We start from the raw sequence: 20,988 nt of genomic DNA on the forward strand, positions 1-20,988 counted from the left end.
CTCAAAATGTATCAAAAACCTAAATATAAAAGATAGGGCCATAAAATTACTCGGTGAAAACATAGGCAAACATCTTAAAATCTTGTGGTAGGTGGTGGTTTCTTAAACCTTACACCCAAAGTAAGAAAAACAACAACAAAAAAATAGATAAATGGGGCCCCCTGAAAATAAAACACTTTTGCACTTCAAATGACTTTGTCAAAACCATGAAAAGGCAGCCAACTCAATGGGAGAAAGTATTTGGAAATCACTTTTCTTATATGGGTTAATTTCTGTGATATTTAAAGAGATGATACAACTCAACAATTAACAAAAAGACTCAATTGAAAAATGGGCAAAATACTTGAATAGACATTTGTCCTAAGAAGAAATACAAATGGCAAAAAAAAAAGAAAACTAAGGAAATGCAAATCAAAACTACTGGATAACATTTCACACCTATTAGACTGACCACTATTTAAAAGACAGAACTAGAAGTCTCAGAGAGGGTGTGGAAGTATAGGAATTCTTATTCACTCTTATTTGCTGTTGATAGAATTGCTGAATGGTACAGCCACTGTGGACGACTTTTCGGCAGTTTTTAAGAAAGTTGCATATAGGCTTGCCATGTGAACTGGGAATGCCACTGCTAGTTATATACACAAAAAACTGAGAGCAGTCTCACTAAGAGACATTTCCACACTGATGTTCATAATGGCATCAATTCATGAGTGCCAAAAGTTGGAAACAACCCAGGGGTCCATCAACTGATGAATGGATAAACAAATTGTGGTGTATACACATGGTGGAATATTACACAGTGGTAAGAAGAAATGAAGTTGTGAGGCATATCTCAACATGACCAAACATTATGGAGGACATTATGTTGAGTGAAACAAACCAGACACAAATGGACAAATACTGTATGATTGCTCTATTATGAATTAAGTATATTTTGTACTCATGTTATTAATAATTAGAATATAGGTCATCAGAGAATAGAATGAGGGTAGAAAATGGAAACCTGATGGTTAAACTGTGCAGAACCATTTAAAACATTTTTTATAAATCTTTGTAAATGATGAGATTACATCATAGGTGTTTGTGACTAGCAGAGCTATTATATGGGTATGACTGTGGCCAAAAGGGAAATTATAAGTACATGTATATTAATAGATGGACGGTAAAAATGTAACATGGGACTGTATAACATAATGAAACCTCAAGTAAAATACAAATGTGGGTGATATTGCGTACTGAAGACCATTTTACAAAATATAAATACATATACCCTAGGAGAGGGAAACAAAATAGCAGCTATGTCCAGAAGGGGAAGCATGTAGAGATTGAGAGGTGATGTTTTGTTTGGTAGATTTTTGTTTTTTAGTACTATTATTATTCATGGAATAAAGAAAATGCTCTAAAATGATTGAATTGATGAATGCACAATTATGTGGTTCTACCACATGTCATTGATTGTACACTTTGAATTGGTTTACTTTTCATTAATATGTATCAATAAAATTTATTTGAAAAACTAAACAGAAAGAAGAAAACATTTCTAGACAGTAAAAAAAAAGTAGAGAATCACAAGTGTTGGAGAGGATGTGCAGAGTTAGAAACATTTATTCACTATTGGAGAGAACGTAGAATTGTACAGCCAATGTGTGTCCCAGGTGCCAAAGGATTACTACCAAGCACCAGCTAATGATGTAACTAGAAAAATACCTTGAATAAAAGGGTCAGCTCAGACCAGCAGATTATCTGAGCCTACATATAATATCAGGAGTTAAATACTGCTTTATAACTTTGAATAAAAGGGGGAAATTAAAAGGACAAATAAGTTCATATGGCTATGAGTCTCCAACAGAGTTGGGAGGTCATGAGAAGGGCAATGCTTATGCATGCCTCAGCAGGGTCCCTGAGATAGGTAAACCATATAGAAGCCCAGGTATTGATTCTCCTGAGGGTTACAGTGACTATAGATTTTCCACGTGACCTGGCAATACCATTACTAGGCATATAACCAGAAAACCTGAGAGCAGTGACATGACCAGACATCTGCACACCAATGTCCATAGCAGCATTATTCATGATTGGCAAAATTTGGAAAAAAAGTGTCCATCAACTAATGATTGGATAAACTGTGGTGTATACACACAATGAAATGTAATGCAGCAGTAAGAAGAAATGAAGTCATAAAACATAGGATAATATGAATGAACCTGAAGGACATAATGTTGAGTGAAAAAAACAGACACAAAGGACAAATACCATATGATTGTGCTACTATGAACTAAATATATTGTTCAATCTTATGAAGTTAATAACTGGAATATGGGTCATCAGAAAATGGAACAAGATTAGAGACTGAAAAACTGAGGATTAACTTGTGCAGAATTGGTAAAAAAGGATGTGTATTAATCTTTGGAAATGAACAGAAAAGGTGAAAGCACAATAAAATGTTAGTAACTAGCAATAATATTATGTGGGTATGACAGTGGTTCAAAGGGAAAGTCATGTATATTATTAAAAAGTAAGCTACAAATGTAACATAAGACTAGATAGAATAGTAATACCACATGTAAAACATGAATATATGTAAAATTACATTTATAAGACTGTTTTCCTTTGAAACTGTACAAGTGTATGTTAATACTACAAGATGCTAATATCAGAACAAAAGAAACATTTTGCTAATTAAAAGAAACTAGGCATGCTATATTACATATTGCATGATTCCATTCATACAAAATGTAAATATAAATCAATTTATAAAGATGAAATTAGGTTAGTAGTTAGATAGGGCTGGGGAAGGTTAGAGGGATTGAGAGGAGACTGCAAAGGGGTGTGAAGTTTTTCTTTTTGGAGTAATGAAATTGTTCTAAAAATTTTTGTGGTGATAAATGCACAGCATTGTGATTATAGTAAAAGCCATTGATTATACATTTTGGCTAGACTGTATGGTATGTGAATACATCTCAATAAAACTGATTATTTAAGATAAATAAAGAAATGTGCAAGAATTTTGCAAAAGCAGCTATGTACAGCTGAGGAAGCATAAAGAGATTAAAGTTGCATAATGTCCTTGTTTGTTTGTTTTTTGTTTATTATTATTATTATTATTAAAACAATGAAATGCTCTAATAATTATTGAAGTGCTGAATACACATCTGTGTAATTATGCCAAATGCCATTGACTGTACACTTTGGATGAATTGAGTGTTTTGTTAATATGTATCAATAAAGTTGATGTCTTTAAAAAAGACATTAGATGAGCACAAAGATTTGAAATCTTGTAAAGGAAAAAAGCACCCTATAGATAGAAAGACACTATAAATGAAATTTAAAAAAATACCTCAGAAACATGCAACAACAGATTTGAAGAAACCAAAGAAAAGATTGGTAAGCTAGAAGCCAAGGCTTCAGGAATTGAAACAGAGAGGAATGGATAGACAAAAGAATGGATAAAATTGAGCAGGATCTCATGGAATTGATTGGCGATATGAGGCACACAAACATATGTGTCACGTGTGTCTCAGAAAAAAGAAGAGAAGGTGAAAGGGGCAGAAAGAATATTTGAGGAAATAATTGGTGAAAATTTCCCAACTGTTTGGAAGGACATAGATATCCATGTCCAAAGAGTGCTATCTTCTCCCATCTAAATAAATCCAAATAAACCTATTCTGAGACAGATAGTAAACAGAATGTCAAAGGGCAAAGACAAAAAAAGAAACTCAAAAGGAGTAAGAGAAAGGTGATTCATCACATATGAGGGATGCCAAATGGGTTAAATGCTGATTTCTCACCAGAAACTATGGAGGCAAGAAGGCAGTGGTATGAAATATTTAAGATTCTCAAAGAGAAAAATTGTCAGCCAAAAAATTCTTTATCTGGCAAAACTGTCCTTCAAAAATGAGGAAGAATTTAAAATATTCACAGATATAATGAAACAAAGACTTTGTCCACAAGAAACTTGACCTAAAGGAAATACTGAAGGGAGTCCTGCATTCTTCAAGTAAAGAGAAGTTTGGAAGAGAGTCTAGAAATGAAGATTATTATCATATGTAACTAAAAGTGTAATTAGAGTGTTATAAATAAGATATAACACATAAAAGCCAAAGGACAAAATGGATGAAAAAAGAACTGCCTTTACAGTAATAACGTTGAGTGTTAATAGACTAAACTACCCAATGAAAAGACACAGACTGGTGGAATGGATTAAAAAAGAATATGAGCCTTCTATATGGTCCCTACAAGATACTATTTAGATCCAAGGTTGCAAATTAGTTGAAAGTGAAAGCCTGCAAAACAGATATTCCACACATGCAGTAACCCAAAAAAAAAAAGCTGGGATAAATATTTTAATGTTAGACAACATAAACTATAAAAGCAAAGCTGTTATTAGAAACAAAGGACATTATATACTAAATAAAGGGCAATCCACCAGGAAGAAATAACAATCAAAATTATTTGTGCAACTAAACAGGGTACCCAAAATACATAAGGCAAACTGGCAAAGCTGAAGGGAGAAATATATGTCTCTACAATAACTGTTGGAGACTTCAATACACCACTTACGTCAGTAGGTAGGTATCTACACAGAAGTTCAATAAGGAAATAGAGGACATGAACTCCTCTGAAGTTTGAATATGTTCCCTTAGCTGAGCAATATCTTCCTGTTTTTTAGTATGCCTTTTAGTTTTTTGCTTATGTCTGTGCATATGATTACCTTGATAGTTAACTCTGAAGGTCAATTTCCCCCTCTTGTCTATGGTTTTATTATTGATTGGCTTTGTGTTAAGGCTCTTCTTTGACTCTTGATACAGCTTATTCTGGAACTTTAGAGTAGCCCATGTTTAAAAGTTCAGATTTTCTGAGCTCTTTTTCATCTGATTCTTGCCCTACAATTTTTAAGATTGTACTTTTTGTACAATTGTTCACTTTCAGGATAAACCTTCCTTCCCTCACTTCATTCTCCAGAAATCTTGATCTGTTTTTTGTTTTGTGTAGAGTTTTCTCTGGAGTGCCTATGATTTGTTTAAATTCACTCCCTCACTCAGTATCTCCTTTTCCTTACACTTTTAAGTTCTGGGATCCATCCTGTCTTACAGAAGTTCACACACACACACACACACACACACACACACACACACACACTTTATATTTCCTCTGTGAACTTTCCTTCCTCTGATTTCTTCCCTGTTGGGGTATCCCACCCCAGGGAATTAAATAGAGTTAATCAAGAATGTGGAGTCCATTCTGAAAACTTTGTTTTGCATTGTTTGGTCCATCCATAAGAAATTGGATTGAGTGTGGGCACCTCTTGGCAACAAGTCTATCATGTTCTCTCTTTCTTTTTTTACTCTGAGGACACTTTTATGTACAGTTTTTTTGAGTGGTTTTTGGTCCACCTTTGATCTCTGTAGACTTGGTTCCCTGTGTATGGTTATGCACGCGATTCTGACTAGCTGCTGTGATTGGCTCTATAGGCTCTATCTGTGGCGACCAAGACCTGGGTTGTGCTGTCTCTGTACAAATTCCAAGCTGTTCTGGAAAATGTGAGGGTAGAGATTGGATTCTGGGGTGGAAATCTCCTACCTGGTCTTTAGATAATTTTTCTTTTTCTTCAATTCAACATTTGTGAACTCCTCCAATTTCTCTCATCCTCCAGAGATTTTAGCAAGTGGTATTCATCCTTTTATTAGTGGAGTCTGACTAGAAAAATTTCCAGGTTATTTCTTACATTACCATGTTGATGTCATTACTCTGTTATAGAATTTTTGTGAATAACAGGTTATAATAGATTTCTTAGATTCTGTGGGAAGTTAAAATCTACTACATCCCTTCATTGTTGGCAGTCACCAATGCCAGATTTTTGAGAAATAGGAGAGCATGATTTTGCAGGAGACTATCTAATGGACCACTCTGGCCTTCTGCTTCTGTAACTCCCTTGCAAGAACATGACCTTGTAAGAAACTATCTAATTGACCACTCTTGCTTTCCTCTTCTGGAAACCCACTTGCATATTACAGTAGAAAATTTCCCCACCACCCCAGCAACACATTAGGCAGTGAGCAAGAGCAATGATAATTCTATATAAGACCCTATATAAAACTGTGAAAACTGTAAGAGGGGGCTCAGGTTTCAGAGACTGATTCTCCTCTGGGTCTGTGCATAATAAAAGTGTTCCTCTGCCTCTCTGAGTGCCATTTGGGTTTCTCAGTCACACAGGTCTTCTGAGTTTGCTGCAAAATTTCATTCCCTGACCAGGAAACCCAACTGCACTGGCCCTTTGAGCCTCTGGTTTGGGACTGGTGGGCACAGCCAGCAGAGATCTCCACATGAATGAGACAGCATCACCTGTCCCCTTGATGGGATCTCCTTCAGGGAAAGATCACTGTGGGCCATGACCTCTACCCTGGCTTGACTTGGCGGAGAGGTGGATTGGATAACCTAAGAAGAAGCCAGAGAGGTAAGATCCCGGGGTTCTGAGTCCCAGTCAAACCTCTCTCCCGATGGAAGGGGAGACTGATCACCTCCCACAGTATCAAGTTTTGAGATCTCAGGAAAGGGTATTCCCATAGGTGGAACTGTGTAACCTCTGAGTGAATGAGTGAATGAGTGGGGACTGTGGAGGCTTATCTCTGCTGATCCAGTTTGTGGCTACAGGGCCTGTACTATGGAGTCTGAGTGGGCCCCAATCTGCACTCGGCACTTACAACATACAGCATAATGGCTAATCCAGACTCTGCATGGATGCCTTAGCTAAGATGAGCCTAAGTTCTCATGAGAGATGTGGACAGGTGGGCATCTAAGTGGTCTCATGAAAGGCATCCCTCCTTTGTTTGTCCTGCAACATCAACTCCTGGATGGGATCATCACAATCCAAACTCACAGTCTTAGATTTCATGTTAAAAAACTTCAAGAAAGTCTTTACCAGGGATTATCCTGTGCATATGACCCCCAGAACTCTCCAAATTTTGTGTGAGTTGGAGTGGCATATGTTTGGTGTTGACTGACCCTCAGAAGGAACCTTAGACATAACCAAGGTTTGTGCAGTTTGGCATGTAGTCACTGGGAGCCCCAGCCACACTGATCAGTTTCTCTACATCAATTCCAGGTTAGAAATTGCTCAAACTTTCCCCCTTGGTTTTGATTCTGTGTTGGAAGGAAGGTTCAGAGTAGGGTCTTGGCAGCACAGGTGGCCAGACTTTGAAAACCTGTTATTCTCCAAGGATCCCCAGAGGAAGACCCATTACCCCTGCCATATATTCCAGCGGTTCCAATACATTTAACTGTTCTGGAACCTCCACAAGCAGATCTCCCAGAGACTCATCCACCTTCGGTCTCCCAAAGCCCATCAGCCCCACCCCTGAGGAGGACCCAGATACCCCTTTGGTGAGAAGACTTTGGACAGTACAGCCTGTGCTCCAAATGCCCTTCCATGAGATACATGGTCCAGTCCAGATCAGTGCAGATGGAGCGGTCCAAACTGGCAAGTTAATCATGTTTTACCAGGCTTTCACAACTACAGATCTCTTAAACTGGAAGCACCACACCCCCTCATACTGAGAGAAGTCCCAGGTTCTTACTGACCTCATGGAGTCCCTCTTTCAGACCCACCACCCCACTTGGGATGATTGTCCTCAATTCCTCTTAACCTTGTTCAGTACGGAAGAGAGATGCCAGATCCTCACAGAGGCTAAAATGTAGTTGCAACAACAGGCCCCTTCAGGTGTCTTGTACCCAGAAGAATGGGCCCAAGAGTTGGCCCTGAAGCCTAACCAGCCTGGGATTTTAACACAGATTAGAGACAGGCTGCTCTTCAGTGATATCAAGAAGCCCTTCTCAGAGGGGTCCAGGAAGGAGTGAGGCAGTCCACAAACATGTCCAAGACAGCCTTCTTCACCCAGAAACCTAAAGGATCCTCAGGAGATTTCTATGAGCTACTCTGTGAGGCCTTCAGGATCTATACCATTTTCGACTCAGAAACCCTGTGATTCCAGAGGATGGTCAAGACAGTTTTCATTACCCAGGCATTGCCAGACATCAGGCAAAAGCTCCAGAAACTGGATGAGTTCATAAGGATGAACATCTCCCAGATCCTCGAGGTCACAAACAAAGTATTCAGCAATTGGGACTAAACTGCTGAAAAGGAAGCAACAAAGTAAATGAAGTCACAGGCCTCCCTATTAGAAGCAGCCTTAGGAAATCCAGACCCAACCAGCCAGGGAGGGCTGTCCCTGAAAGAGTGGACCACCTGTAAGAGAACACCCCTGGCAAGGGACCAATGTGCCAACTGCAAAGAGATTGGATATTGGAAAAATGAATGCCCCCCCCAAAAAAGCTGGACTCAAAGAGAAGCACTCCCAAAGAACAATACTGGCCTGAATCTCAAGACCACCTGATTGGGTTAAGGGACTCGAATCTGAATAGGGGTGACCAGGTTCACTAGAACTCATCCCTCATGAGTTCATGGTCAAAGTAAACATCGGGGGCCAACCAACAACTTTCATGGTAGATACTGGAGCCAAATATTCAGTAGCAACAATAGCAACTGTTGCCCCCTTTAGCTGAAAGATGGCCCACATTGTAGGGGCAACTGGAAATCAGTCTATCCAGTGGCCTTTCTATCCATCCAGAACCTGCCAGTTGGGTGGCCATGAATTAACTGATGAATTTCCGTATCTACCTGAATGCCCAGTTCTCTTGGTGGGCAGGGGACTTCTAAATAAACTGGGATCCCAGATCACCTTTAGATGGGAGGGGTCAACAAGTTTAATCATTGGGACTGGCCTCACCCTCCTTGTCACTGTTCCACAGAGTGAGGAATGGAGACTGCATGAAGAGGAAGCTTCAAGTCAAAATCTTGAGAGAATATTAGAACTGTACCGTGAGGTCTGGACTGAAAAAAAATTCACCAGGAAGGGCCCAGAACCATGTCTCTCTCATCATGGACCTAAAACCTGGGGCCACCCCAGTCTGAGAAAGGCAATACCCGATGCAATTGGATATTGTTGAATACATAAACTGCCTAAGAGAAAAAAAAGATCTTAACTGAATGCCAGTTGCCCTGGAACACTCCACTGCTGCCACTAAAGAAGTCTGATGGGATGGGATATCGACCCGCCCAAGTCTTACAGGCCGTCAAAAATGCCACCATCACCTTGCACACAATTGTCCCTAACCCATAAAATTTAATAGGCCAATTATCACCTGGGCTGCCTGGTTTACTTGTCTGGACTTAAAGGATGCCTTTTTCTTCCTGCAGGTGGCTGCCCAGAGCCAGTCTCTATTTGCTTTTGAAAGGGAGAATCCCAGGATTCAACAAAAGATTCAATTAACTTGGATTTGGCTCCCATAAGGCTTTAAGAACCCCCCTCTCCTTTCAGAGAAGCCCTGGTGGTGGACCTAGCCTCCTACCCATGGGAAGACTTAAAATGCATTCTCCTTCATTATGTAGATAACCTCCTGCTGGATAGCAAGACAGAATAAAAGTGCTGGGAGGGAACTTGGGCCCTTCTACAACTTCTAATGCAAACTGGCTATAAAGTGTCCTGGAAAAAGGCTCAGATTTGCCAGCCACAAGTTATATATCTAAGGTTCATCATCTCAAAAGGGCACTGAACACTTGGACCAGAAAGAAAGAAGATAATTTGCACTATACCAAAACCTACCACTAAAAGAAAGCTACTTGAATTTCCGGGAGCAGCAGGATTCTGTTGTATCTGGATCCCCGGTTTTACAGCTATGGCTAAAACCTTTATGAAGTCCTCACAGCCCCAGAAAAATAATCCATCATCTGGAGTATAACCCAACAGAAAGGCTTCATAGAAATTAAAAAAACAACTCAGCTAGACCCCTGCCCTAGGACTTCTGGATGTATCTTGGAACTTTAACCTTTTGTGTATGAGAAAAACAGGGTGGTCCTAGGAGTCCTCACTCAAACAGCCAGCCCCTGGCAGAGACCTATTGCCTATTTATGGAAACAGGTAGATCCTGTAGCCACTGGGTAACCTCCCTGCCTGAGGGCTTTAGCAGGAACAGTAGCCCTTGTCAAAGAAGCCGGCAAGCTTACTCTTGGGCAAGCCATTCATGTCATGGGGCCACATGCTGTCACCACTTTAATGAATTCACATGGTCACTGTTGGCTGTCCAACCCCAGGCTTATGCATTACCATGGCCTGCTTTGTGAAAACCCCAGGGTAACAATAGAAAATGTGCACACCCTGAATCCTGTCACTCTTCTGCTGACTGAAAGAGGAACTCCTGAACATGACTGTGCAGAAGTAACAGAAGAAGTGTATGCCAGTCACCCCAACCTCCAGAACAGGCCACTTCCTTGCCCAGATCAAACCCTATTCACAGACAGCAGTAGTTTTATCAGAGATGGAGAGAGGCTTGCCGGATATGCAGTCACCATGGCTGAACAAGTAGTAGAAGCAGCTCCCTTACCTAAAGGGTGGTCTTCACAGCAAGCAGAATGCTGGGCACTAATTTGAGCACTACAGTTGACCACTGGGCAAACTGTAAACATTTACACTGATTCTAAATATGGATTCACTACTGTACATACCCATGGAGCAATTTATAAGGAGAGGGGACTCCTAACTGCAGGGGGAAAAGAAATAAAAAGCAAAAAGGAAATCCTTTAACTACTGGAGGAAGTCTGGAAGCCAAGCAGAGATGCCATCATCCACTGTAGGGGACATCAGAAGGTAAAGGATGCATTTACTAAAGGAAATACATTAGCTAATGAAGTGGCTCAACAGGCAGCCAAAAGAGCCCTCAAACTTCAGTCCCTCATCATGGGTGACTCACCTGTCCTTTTTAGGGCCACACATTGAAAAAGTAAACTATACCCTGGAGGAACAGGAGTGGGCAAAGAGAGAAGGAGGGCACCAGTCCCCAGAGGGAAACTGGCTACTCTCAGATGGCTGAGTCTTCATCCCAAAGGAGCCTGCCAAAACCCATGTTCAACAATATCACCAGCTCACCCACCTGGGAAAGACTGCTTTAGGAGCCCTGCTCAGGAAATATTACAACATTGCCCAGATGGCCTCACTGCACCACTGTTAACAGTCAATGCCAGAACTGCACTAAAACAACCAATCCCAAGGGCCTCAGGCAACAGCCAGCATCTAACACACAGGAACTGCCCCTTTTGAAGACTTAACAATGGACTTTACAGAATTAAACCAAGTCAAGGGTGTAGATTAGATACTTACTAGTAACAATGTGCATCTTCTCGGGCTGATGGAAGCCTTTTCCACCCACACTGAAAAAGCAAGAGAAGTAACTAAAGCTTTGCTTTGAGGAATAGTTCCCTGTCATGGGATACCCTTATCCATAGGCAGTGACAATGGTCTAGCTTTTGTAGCAGCCATTGTCCGAAAGCTAGTGAAAATGTTAAGAATAAAGTGGAAGCTCCACAGTGCATATAAGTCCCAGAGCTCAGGGAAAGTGGAACACATGAATTGAACCCTCAAAACCATCCTACCCAAGTACTGTCCAGAAACTCACCTCCCATGGGTGGATCTATTCCCCTTAGCCCTCCTTAGAGTTAGATGCACCCCAAGACCCTCAGGATATTCGCCTTTTGAAATCCTGTTTGCATGGCCACCCCCAATTATTAAGACCTACAAGGGAAATATTAGACTCCTAGGAGAAACTAGATAAGGTTCCATCCTCCAGCAATTGGGAAAAAACCTAGCCCAAGTACACAAAACTGTCCTGTCTCAGGATCCCATCCCATTAAGCCATGTAATACACTGACACTTACTCAGAGATCTAGTTTGGGTAAAAGACTGGAAGAAGGAGCCTCTCCAGCTCACCTGGACAGACTTGCATACTGTTATCCTTGTAACCCCCACTGTTCTCAAAGTTTCAGGTATAGCCCCTTCGATTCATCATACCAGAGTTAAAAGGGCACACCACAACGAAAAACAAAATGACTGGATAACCCACCCTGTACCTGACTGTCCCTTGAAAATCCAAATTTCCCAGAGCCACCAAGAATTGCCATCACCTGACTAGATGGACTCCAGCTCCCTGTGATTCCTGCTCCTCTTCAGACTGCTCAACTTACTGTTTGGACTGGACTAGCAACTACAGCTACCAGAGACTGGAGTGTAGTTGAAAGGATACTAATCCTAATAACGTACCTGTGTCTTGTAGGTTGCTTTGCTACCTTAAGTTGTTTTTCCTCACTTGGCTTGGGGCCACCACAACCCCTACCCCTGGTGTACTGGATGCTACAAAGCCATCATATCTACTGCCCCACCGAGGCTAAAGCTGCTCTGGGATGATGGTCTCCTATCCCCACATTCAACTATTACATCTATTTGCCAACAAAATGTTATAATATCCAAACTGTTACCCTATGTTCAGAAAACAGGTAAAAATTCTGGATGGGCGCAATAAACACCAGGACAACTGCAAAACCTGGGGTAACTCAGTAGAGACCATATGTTGGACCTATCTCCCATGGGTAGGTATATCTGATAGGGGAGTGGTGCAGGACCAAGACCAGGAGAAAGTCTTAGAACAGGTCCATGCTAATCTCATCTGACTAGCCAAGGGCCCTAAATATCTGCAGATAACCTCACAAGACTCCACCAGCTTACTCAACTCATAGCCCCAGTTTGGCAGGTGGAGTGGCTAGTCAACACCACTTATACCATCCTCCTTAGTGCTCACCCAGATGCCAACATCTGTTTATTGTGTCTGCCTCTCCTGAGTAAGACCTTTATAGGCACCCAATATTCTCCAGTATGGACCGTGACACAAACCTTAACTAAAATTAAAAATGATAATGACCACTATTGACCCTATGGCCCTCAACATCTGACTAGCTCTCTCAGAAGGCAATGAAAACAATATAACCTTCTATCTGGGTAAAATCTCCAAACTAATATCAGAATCAGTTGGTACCATCCCCACAAAACTATGTACTGCCACTAAAACCCTAGCAAACAACCAGACCCAGTGTAGCTTCCCAGGATTGTTCTTCCTATGTGGAAGAACTGTGTACAGGTGCTTAGAAGCTAATTGAACAGGGAGTTGTGTCATGGTGTTCTTAACACCAGAAATATCAGTATACACCAAAAATGAGCTAGAGCAAGTCCTAAACCTGCACCAAGAATGGGCCAGATGAGCTCTGCTCACCACCACCCTTATAGAAATAGGTATAGCCATGGGAGTAGGAACTGGACTGGGAGGATTAGGTGCTTCCTTTGACTTTTATTACAAACTCTCCTGAGAACTAAATGAAGACATGAAATGAGGTGCTGACTCCTTAATCTCCCTCCAGATCCAAGTCAACTTGCTAGCCACACACATACAGTAACCCTGCAAAACAGGAGAGCCTTAGACATATTGACAGCAGAAAAAGGAGGAACATGCATCTTCCTCAGGGAAGAATGCTGTTACTAGGTCAACCAATCAGGAATAATTTCTACCAAAGTAAGAGAGTTGAGAGACTGGATCCAGAAAAGAAAAAGGGAACTAGAGGAATCATGAACCTGAAAACTTGGATAATGGTCCTCTTGTCTCCTGTCCCTAGCAGGTCCCCTGATCACTTTACTCATGTTAGTCATGTTTGGCTCCTGCATAGCCAATGCCCTTATCAGGTTCTTTGAAACAACAACAGTAACCCAGAGAGCAACAGCAAGAGATCTAGCCCTCAGAGAATATAAGCCTTTTAGCACAAATGATGTCCTATAAAAACTATAAGGGCTTCAAAGGGGGGAATTGTTGAGAAATAGAAGAACATGACCTTGCAGGAGACTATCTAATGGACCATTCCTGCCTCCTGCTTCTGTAAATCCACCCATGAGAGCATGACCTTCAAGAGACTACTTAATGAACCACTCCTGCCTTCCACTTCTGTAACTCCCTTGCAAAAACATGACCTTAAAAGAAACTATCTAATTGACCACTTTTGCTTTCTGGTTTTCTAACCCCACTTGCATATTACAGTAGAAAATTTGCCTGCCAGCCCAGCAATGTGTTATCCAATGAGTGAGAGCCATGCTAATTCTACATAAGGCCCTATATAAACCTGTTAAAACTGTAAGATGGGGCTCAGAATTCAGAGATTGAGTCTCCTCTGGGCCTGCATGTAATAAAATTGTTCCGCCACCTCTCCAAGTGCTTTTTGGAATTCTCTGCTGATCAGGTCTACAGGGTTTGCCACAACAAGATCACAATTTGCTATATGATCATGTGCTGCTGTTATTTAGATGTGACCTCCTTTACTCTTTTCAGTTTACTTTCCTAGACTATGGATATGATCTTTGCTGCTCCAAGTATTTGGCCAATGGACCAGTAACTTCAGCATCACCAGGAAGTTTTTTAATAATGCAGACTATTGGGCCCTACCCTAGAACATCTGAATCACATATGCATCTTAGAGGTGATTCAAGTATACATTAAAATTTTTTGTTTTTGTTTTTGTTTTTGTTTTTTTTAAATTAATTTTTTTAATTGACTTTGTAATAATGTTACATTAAAAATATATATGTGAGGTCCCATTCATCCCCACCCCCCCACCCCCCCTCTCCCCCCCCAACAACACTCGTTTCCATCATTATGACACATCCATTGGATTTGGTAAGTACATCTTTGGGCACCTCTGCACCTTATAGACAATGGTCCACATCATGGCCCTCACTCTCCTCCATTCCATCTAGTGGGCCCTATGAGGATTTACAATGTCCGGTGATTACCTCTGAGGCACCATCCAGGGCAGCTCCATGTCCCAAAGATGCCTCCATCTCTCATCTCCTCCTGCCCTTCCCCATACCCATCGTCCACCATGTCCACTTTTCCCAATTCCATGCCACCTCTTCTATGTGGACATTGGATTGGTTGTGTCCATTGCACCTCTATGTCAAGAGGAGGCTCAGATTCCACATGGATGCTGGATGCAGTCCTCCCATTTTCAGTTGTAATCACTCTAGGCTCCACAGTGTGGTGATTGTCCTTCTTCAACTCCATCTTAGCTGAGTGTGGTAAGTCCAATAAATCAGATTGTAGGTGCTGGAGTCTGTTGAGGCTCAGGACCTGGCTATCACATTGTCGGTCCAGAGATTCAAATCCCCTAAATATATCTTAAACCCCAACGTTAACTGCACCTCCGGCACATTAGCATGAAAGACTTATGAAGGGAGATCCCATCTGAGTCCAGATTCATCACACATACACACCATTTCCAAAGAGGGGCCATCTGTCCTGATAGTTAACCCCATCGGCCATGACCATAACTCTCATGGGTCTCTTTAGCCTTCAAAGGAACCATTATCTGGGGGTTGTATCTGCTTTATCTGTCTCTCTGACTCTGCTCAGTTGTGCATGAGGGCAATCCTTCTGCCAGCCTCCAGACTCTTTTTTAGAAACTCGTAGCCATATAAACTCATTTCTCCTTTCCTTTTCCCCCTTACTTTAGGTCAAACAGCATTTTAAAGTCATGGTATTTTATGTAGACATGGATATTCTGCTGATCCGCATTGAACCTTCCGTATAAGGTCCTTTTCCAGTTGCATCATCAGTTGGTATTTGATAGTGGTCCCTCGTTGCCAGGGAGGCTCATCCCCGGGTGTCATGTCCCACGCTGGAGGGAAGGCATTGCATTTACATGCTGAGTTTGGCTTCGAGACTGGCCACATTTGAGTAACATGAAGGCTGACAGGAGGAAATTCCCAGGCACAATGTTGCTCTAGGCCTTGTTCTTATTTTAGGTTTATCAGCTCACAAGCATAGTCATTAGCATCAGGGGCTCACTGTTGAACCCTCACTCCCTCCTGGTCCCCGCCGCTGAACCTGGGAGACTGTCGCTGCTCCCCTAGGGACCATGACAGAGCACCACTGGCCAGGAACCCAGTACCCCCCCTGCTGTGGTTTCCAATTGTTGCCACCATGAGTATATCCAATCATTACCATGCACCCTGGACATATGTTCTGTATAGCTCCCTGTCAGCCATATATCACCTGTCATTGGTATCCCATACCAGTATTTCTCCTTTGCCATTGTTGAAACACTCTGTGATCCAGAACTCCCCGAAATTTGAGGCCCAATATAATGTCATGGTCCCTTACTAGGGAATGGCATATAGCGATGGGTTTAAAGGATAGATAAAGAACTTGGATAAAGTTAAATAAAGAACTTAGATAAAGAATGTTGACTTGAAAAAATTTCCACATCCTATCCTTTCCCCCCCCCCCCTAATTATTCAGCATTTCTTCATAGGAGTCCTAGACCACAGCAATGCATATATACAATATACAGCACTCCCATACATCCATCACAAAACCTTTTCCCTTCCACAGCGATACTCTTACACCCTATTCACATCATATTTACTTAAAGTGATGTACAGAGTCTGAGACATTAGCTTTCTAACAAGGTAATATCTGTGCTTACATTATGGTGCATACTTTAGGATACACAGTTCTTTACATTTTTAGTTATCCTATGTTTTACATTATGGTTTACATTATCAGTCTATCATCTCCTATATGTTATGGTGTAATATTACATGTTTTATATCCATCCTTGTGTACTCTCAAGAAACTCCTCTCTTGCCCCCCATTTACTTTGGTTCCACACATTTAGCGTCCATTTTCCCTTCCACCTTGGTGCCCACAGTGACAGCCAACCTCCGTTTCCTGAGGAGCCACTTCCAGAGATAGATGGAATAGTGTTCAGGGCCTAACCTGCTCAACTGCCCCAATGCCCTGGGGGCCACCCTTTCTCTCGAGGGATAGAGTTCCCTCTATTTGGTGGCATCAGTCCTCCCCAGGATGTGGGTCCACCCCCACTCTCACTACTTGGGATTCTACCCCATGGTGTCACCCACTCTGGCAGAATGAGCATTTAGACATTCCCCAGGAGCCCGTCCTGCTTCAGACCCTCCCCTCCGAGCATTCTAAACAGGTAACCCTCTTTATTATATTTTGTTATGATTTTCTCGGCATTTTACTCTCCACCACCTCCTGTCCCTCTCCTGTGTTCGTATGCTACCCCTCCCTCCCCCCACTTTTGGGCACCGTTACCCAACCGTCCCTCCCCAGCCACCCTCAAACCCGTAAAGCCCCAACAAAAGGTTACCCCTTGCCCCCATTTTATCTCTTCTTTGTGTTCATACTTACCACCCTCTCGTCTTAAATTGCACCCCTGCAGACATCGGCTCATATCCTTCCTCCACCCTCCGATTTCCTGTAAGCCTATCGTTCAGTCTCTTGCTATCTAGGGCAGCTTGGTTATTTCATATCATTGAGGTCATGTAGTATTTGTCCTTCAATGTCTGGGTTGCTTCACTCAACATAAGGTTCTCAAGATTCATCCATGTTATCACATGTGTTTGTAGTGTGTTTGTTCTTACAGCCGAGTAGTATTCCATTGTGTGTATATACCACATTTTATTGATCCACTCATCTGTTGATGGGCATTTGGGTTGATTCCAACTTTTGGCAATAGTGAACAATGCTGCTATGAACATTGGTGTACATATATCGGTTTGTGTCCTTGTTTTCAGTTCTTCTGGGTATATACCCAGTAGTGGTATTGCTGGGTCATATGGCAAATCTATGGCTAGTTTTTTGAGAAACCGCCATACTGTCCTCCAGAATGGTTGGATCCTTCTGCATTCCCACCAGCAGTGGATGAGTGTTCCCCTTCCTTCACATCCTCTCCAGCACTTGTATTCTTCTGTTTTTTTCATAGCTGCCAATCTTATGGGTGTAAGATGGTATCTCATTGTAGTTTTGATTTGCATTTCCCTGATAGCTAGAGATTTGGAACATTTTTTCATGTGCTTTCTTGCCATTTGTATTTCTTCTTCGGAGAAGTGTCTGTTTAAGTCTTTTTCCCATTTTTTAAATGGGTTGTTTATCTTTTTATTTTCAAGATATAGGAGTTCTTTATATATGCAAGTTATAAGTTTCTTATCAGATATATGATTGCCAAATATTTTCTCCCACTGTGTGGGCTCCCTTTTTACTTTCTTGACAAACTCCTTTGAGGTGCAGAAGGCTTTAATTTTGAGGAAGTCCCATTTATCTATTAGTTCTTTTGCTGCTCGTGCTTTTGGTGAGATATTCATAAATCCATTTCCTATTACTAGGTCCTGTAGATGTTTCCCTACACTGCTTTCTAAGGTTTTTATGGTCTTGGCTCTTATATTTAGGTCTTTGATCCATCTTGAGTTGATCTTTGTATAAGGTGTGAGATGGTAATCCTCTTTCATTCTTCTACATATGGCTATCCAGTTCTCCAGACACCATTTGTTGAATAGGCCACTCTCTCCCAATTGAGAGGGTTTGGTGGGTTTATCGAATATTATGTGGCTGTATATGTGAGGTTCTATATCAGAGGTTTCAATTCTATTCCATTGGTCTATGTGTCTCTCTTTATGCCAATACCATGCTGTTTTCACCACCGTAGCTTTATAGTATGTTTTGAAGTCAGGTAGTGTGATTCCTCCAATTTCGTTTTTCTTTTTCAGTATGTCTTTGGCTATTCGGGGTCTCTTTCCTTTCCAAATAAATTTCATAGTTAGTTTTTCTAGTTCCTTAAAGAATGCTGCGTTGATTTTTATTGGGATTGCATTGAATGTGTAGATCAGTTTTGGTAGGATAGACATCTTAATAATGTTCAGTCTTCCCATCCATGAACAAGGAATAGTCTTCCATTTATTTAGGTCTTCTTTGATTTCCTTGAACAATCTTGTATAATTCTCGTTGTATAAGTTCTTTACCTCTTTAGTTAAATTTATTCCTAAGTATTTGATTTTTTTATTTACTATTGTGAATGGTATTTGTTTCTTGATTTCCTCCTGATCTTGCTCATTATTGGTGTACAGAAATGCTACTGATTTTTGCGCATTGATCTTATAACCTGCGACTTTACTAAACTCATTTATGAGTTCTAGAATCTTCGTTGTAGATCTCTCAGGGTTTTCTATGTATAGGATCATGTCATCTGCAAATAATGAAATTTTGACTTCTTCCTTTCCAATTTGAATGCCTTTTATTTCTGGTTCTTGCCTCAGTGCTCGTGCAAGTACTTCTAAGACAATGTTAAATAGGAGCGGAGACAGTGGGCATCCTTGTCTTGTTCCTGAGTTTAGAGGGAAGGAGTCTAGGATTTCTCCATTGTAAACAATATTGGCTTTAGGTTTTTCATATATACTCTTTATCATGTTCAAAATATTCCCTTGTATTCCAATCTTTTGGAGTGTTTTTATCAAGAAAGGGTGCTGTATTTTGTCAAATGCTTTTTCTGCATCAATAGATATAATCATGTGATTTTTTTCCTTCAATCTGTTTATATGGTGTATTACGTTGATTGATTTTCTTATGTTGAACCATCCTTGCATACCTGGGATGAATCCCACTTGGTCGTGGTGTATAATACGTTTAATGTGTTGTTGAATACGATTAGCAAGTATTTTGTTGAGTATTTTTGCGTCTAGATTCATTAGAGAAATTGGTCTGTAATTTTCCTTTCTTGTGATGTCTTTGTTTGGCTTTGGTACTAGGGTAATTTTGGCATCATAGAAGGAGTTGGGTAATGTTCTTTCCGTTTCGATGTTTTGGAATAGTTTCAGCAGGATTGGTGTCAGTTCTTTCCGGAATGTTTTGTAGAATTCACCTGTGAAACCATCTGGCCCTGGGCTCTTCTTAGTTGGGAGATTTTTGATAACTGATTCTATCTCTCTGCTTGTGATTGGTTTGTTAAGATCATCAATTTCTTCTTTCGTCAATATGGGCTGCTTATGTGTTTCTAGGAATTTGTCCATTTCCTCTAGATTGTCATTTTTGTTGGAATATAGTTTTTCAAAATATCCTCTTATGATAGTCTTTATTTCTGTGGGGTCAGTGGTGATATCGCCTTTCTCATTTCTTATTTTGTGTATTTGCATCTTCTCTCTTTTTTTCTTTGTTAGTGTTGCTAAAGGTTTGTCAATTTTGTTAATCTTCTCAAAAAACCAGCTCTTGGTTTTGTTTATCTGTTCAAGTGCTTTCTTATTTTCTATTTCATTTAGTTCTGCTCTTATCTTTGTTATTTCCTTCCTTCTTCTTCCTGTTGGGTTACTTTGTTGTTGTTTTTCTAGTTCCTTCAAATGTGCAGTTAGTTCTTCAATTTTTGCTCTTTCTTCTTTTTTGATATATGAATTTATGGCTATAAACTTCCCTCTCAGTACTGCTTTTGCTGCATCCCATAAATTTTGGTATGTTGTGTTGTCATTATCATTTGTTTCAAGGTAGTCATTGATTTCTTTTGGGATTTCCTCTTTGACCCACTGTTTTTCTAAGAGTGTGCTGTTTAATTTCCAAATCGTGGGGTGAAATCTGGGCTTCTGTCCCTTGCAAATCTCCAGCTTGACTCCACTGTGGTCAGAGATAATGTTTTGTATGATTTCAATCTTTCTGAATTCGTTCAGCCTTTCTTTGTGGCCTAGCATATGATCTATCTTGGAGAATGATCCATGTGCGCTTGAGAAAAATGTATATCCTGCTGTGTTTGGGTGTAGCGATCTATATATGTCTATTAGATCGAGCTCCTCTAATATACTATTCAGATGTTTTGTTTCTTTGGTGATTCTCTTTTGAGATGTTCTGTCCAGATTTGATAGTGGTGTATTGAAATCCCCCACTATAATTGTAGATGTATCTATACTTTCACTTAGTTTTTCCAGCGTTTGCCTGACGTATTTAGAGGCACCCTTGTTAGGGGCATAGATATTTATGATTGTTCGATCTTCTTGACAGATTTTCCCTTTCACTAAAATGTAGTATCCTTCTTTGTCTCTCACAATTGTTTCACATTTAAAGTCTATTTTGTCTGATATTAATATAGCTACTCCTGCCTTTTTTTGGTTATTGTTAGCTTGTATGATTGTTTTCCAGCCATTCACTTTCAGTCTCCATGCGTCTCTGGGTCTAAGATGTGTCTCTTGTAGACAGCATATGGATGGGTCATATTTCCTTATCCAATGTCCC

This window comes from Dasypus novemcinctus, chromosome X, assembly GCF_030445035.2.
Source record: "Dasypus novemcinctus isolate mDasNov1 chromosome X, mDasNov1.1.hap2, whole genome shotgun sequence".
Classification (NCBI taxonomy): Eukaryota; Metazoa; Chordata; class Mammalia; order Cingulata; family Dasypodidae; genus Dasypus; species Dasypus novemcinctus.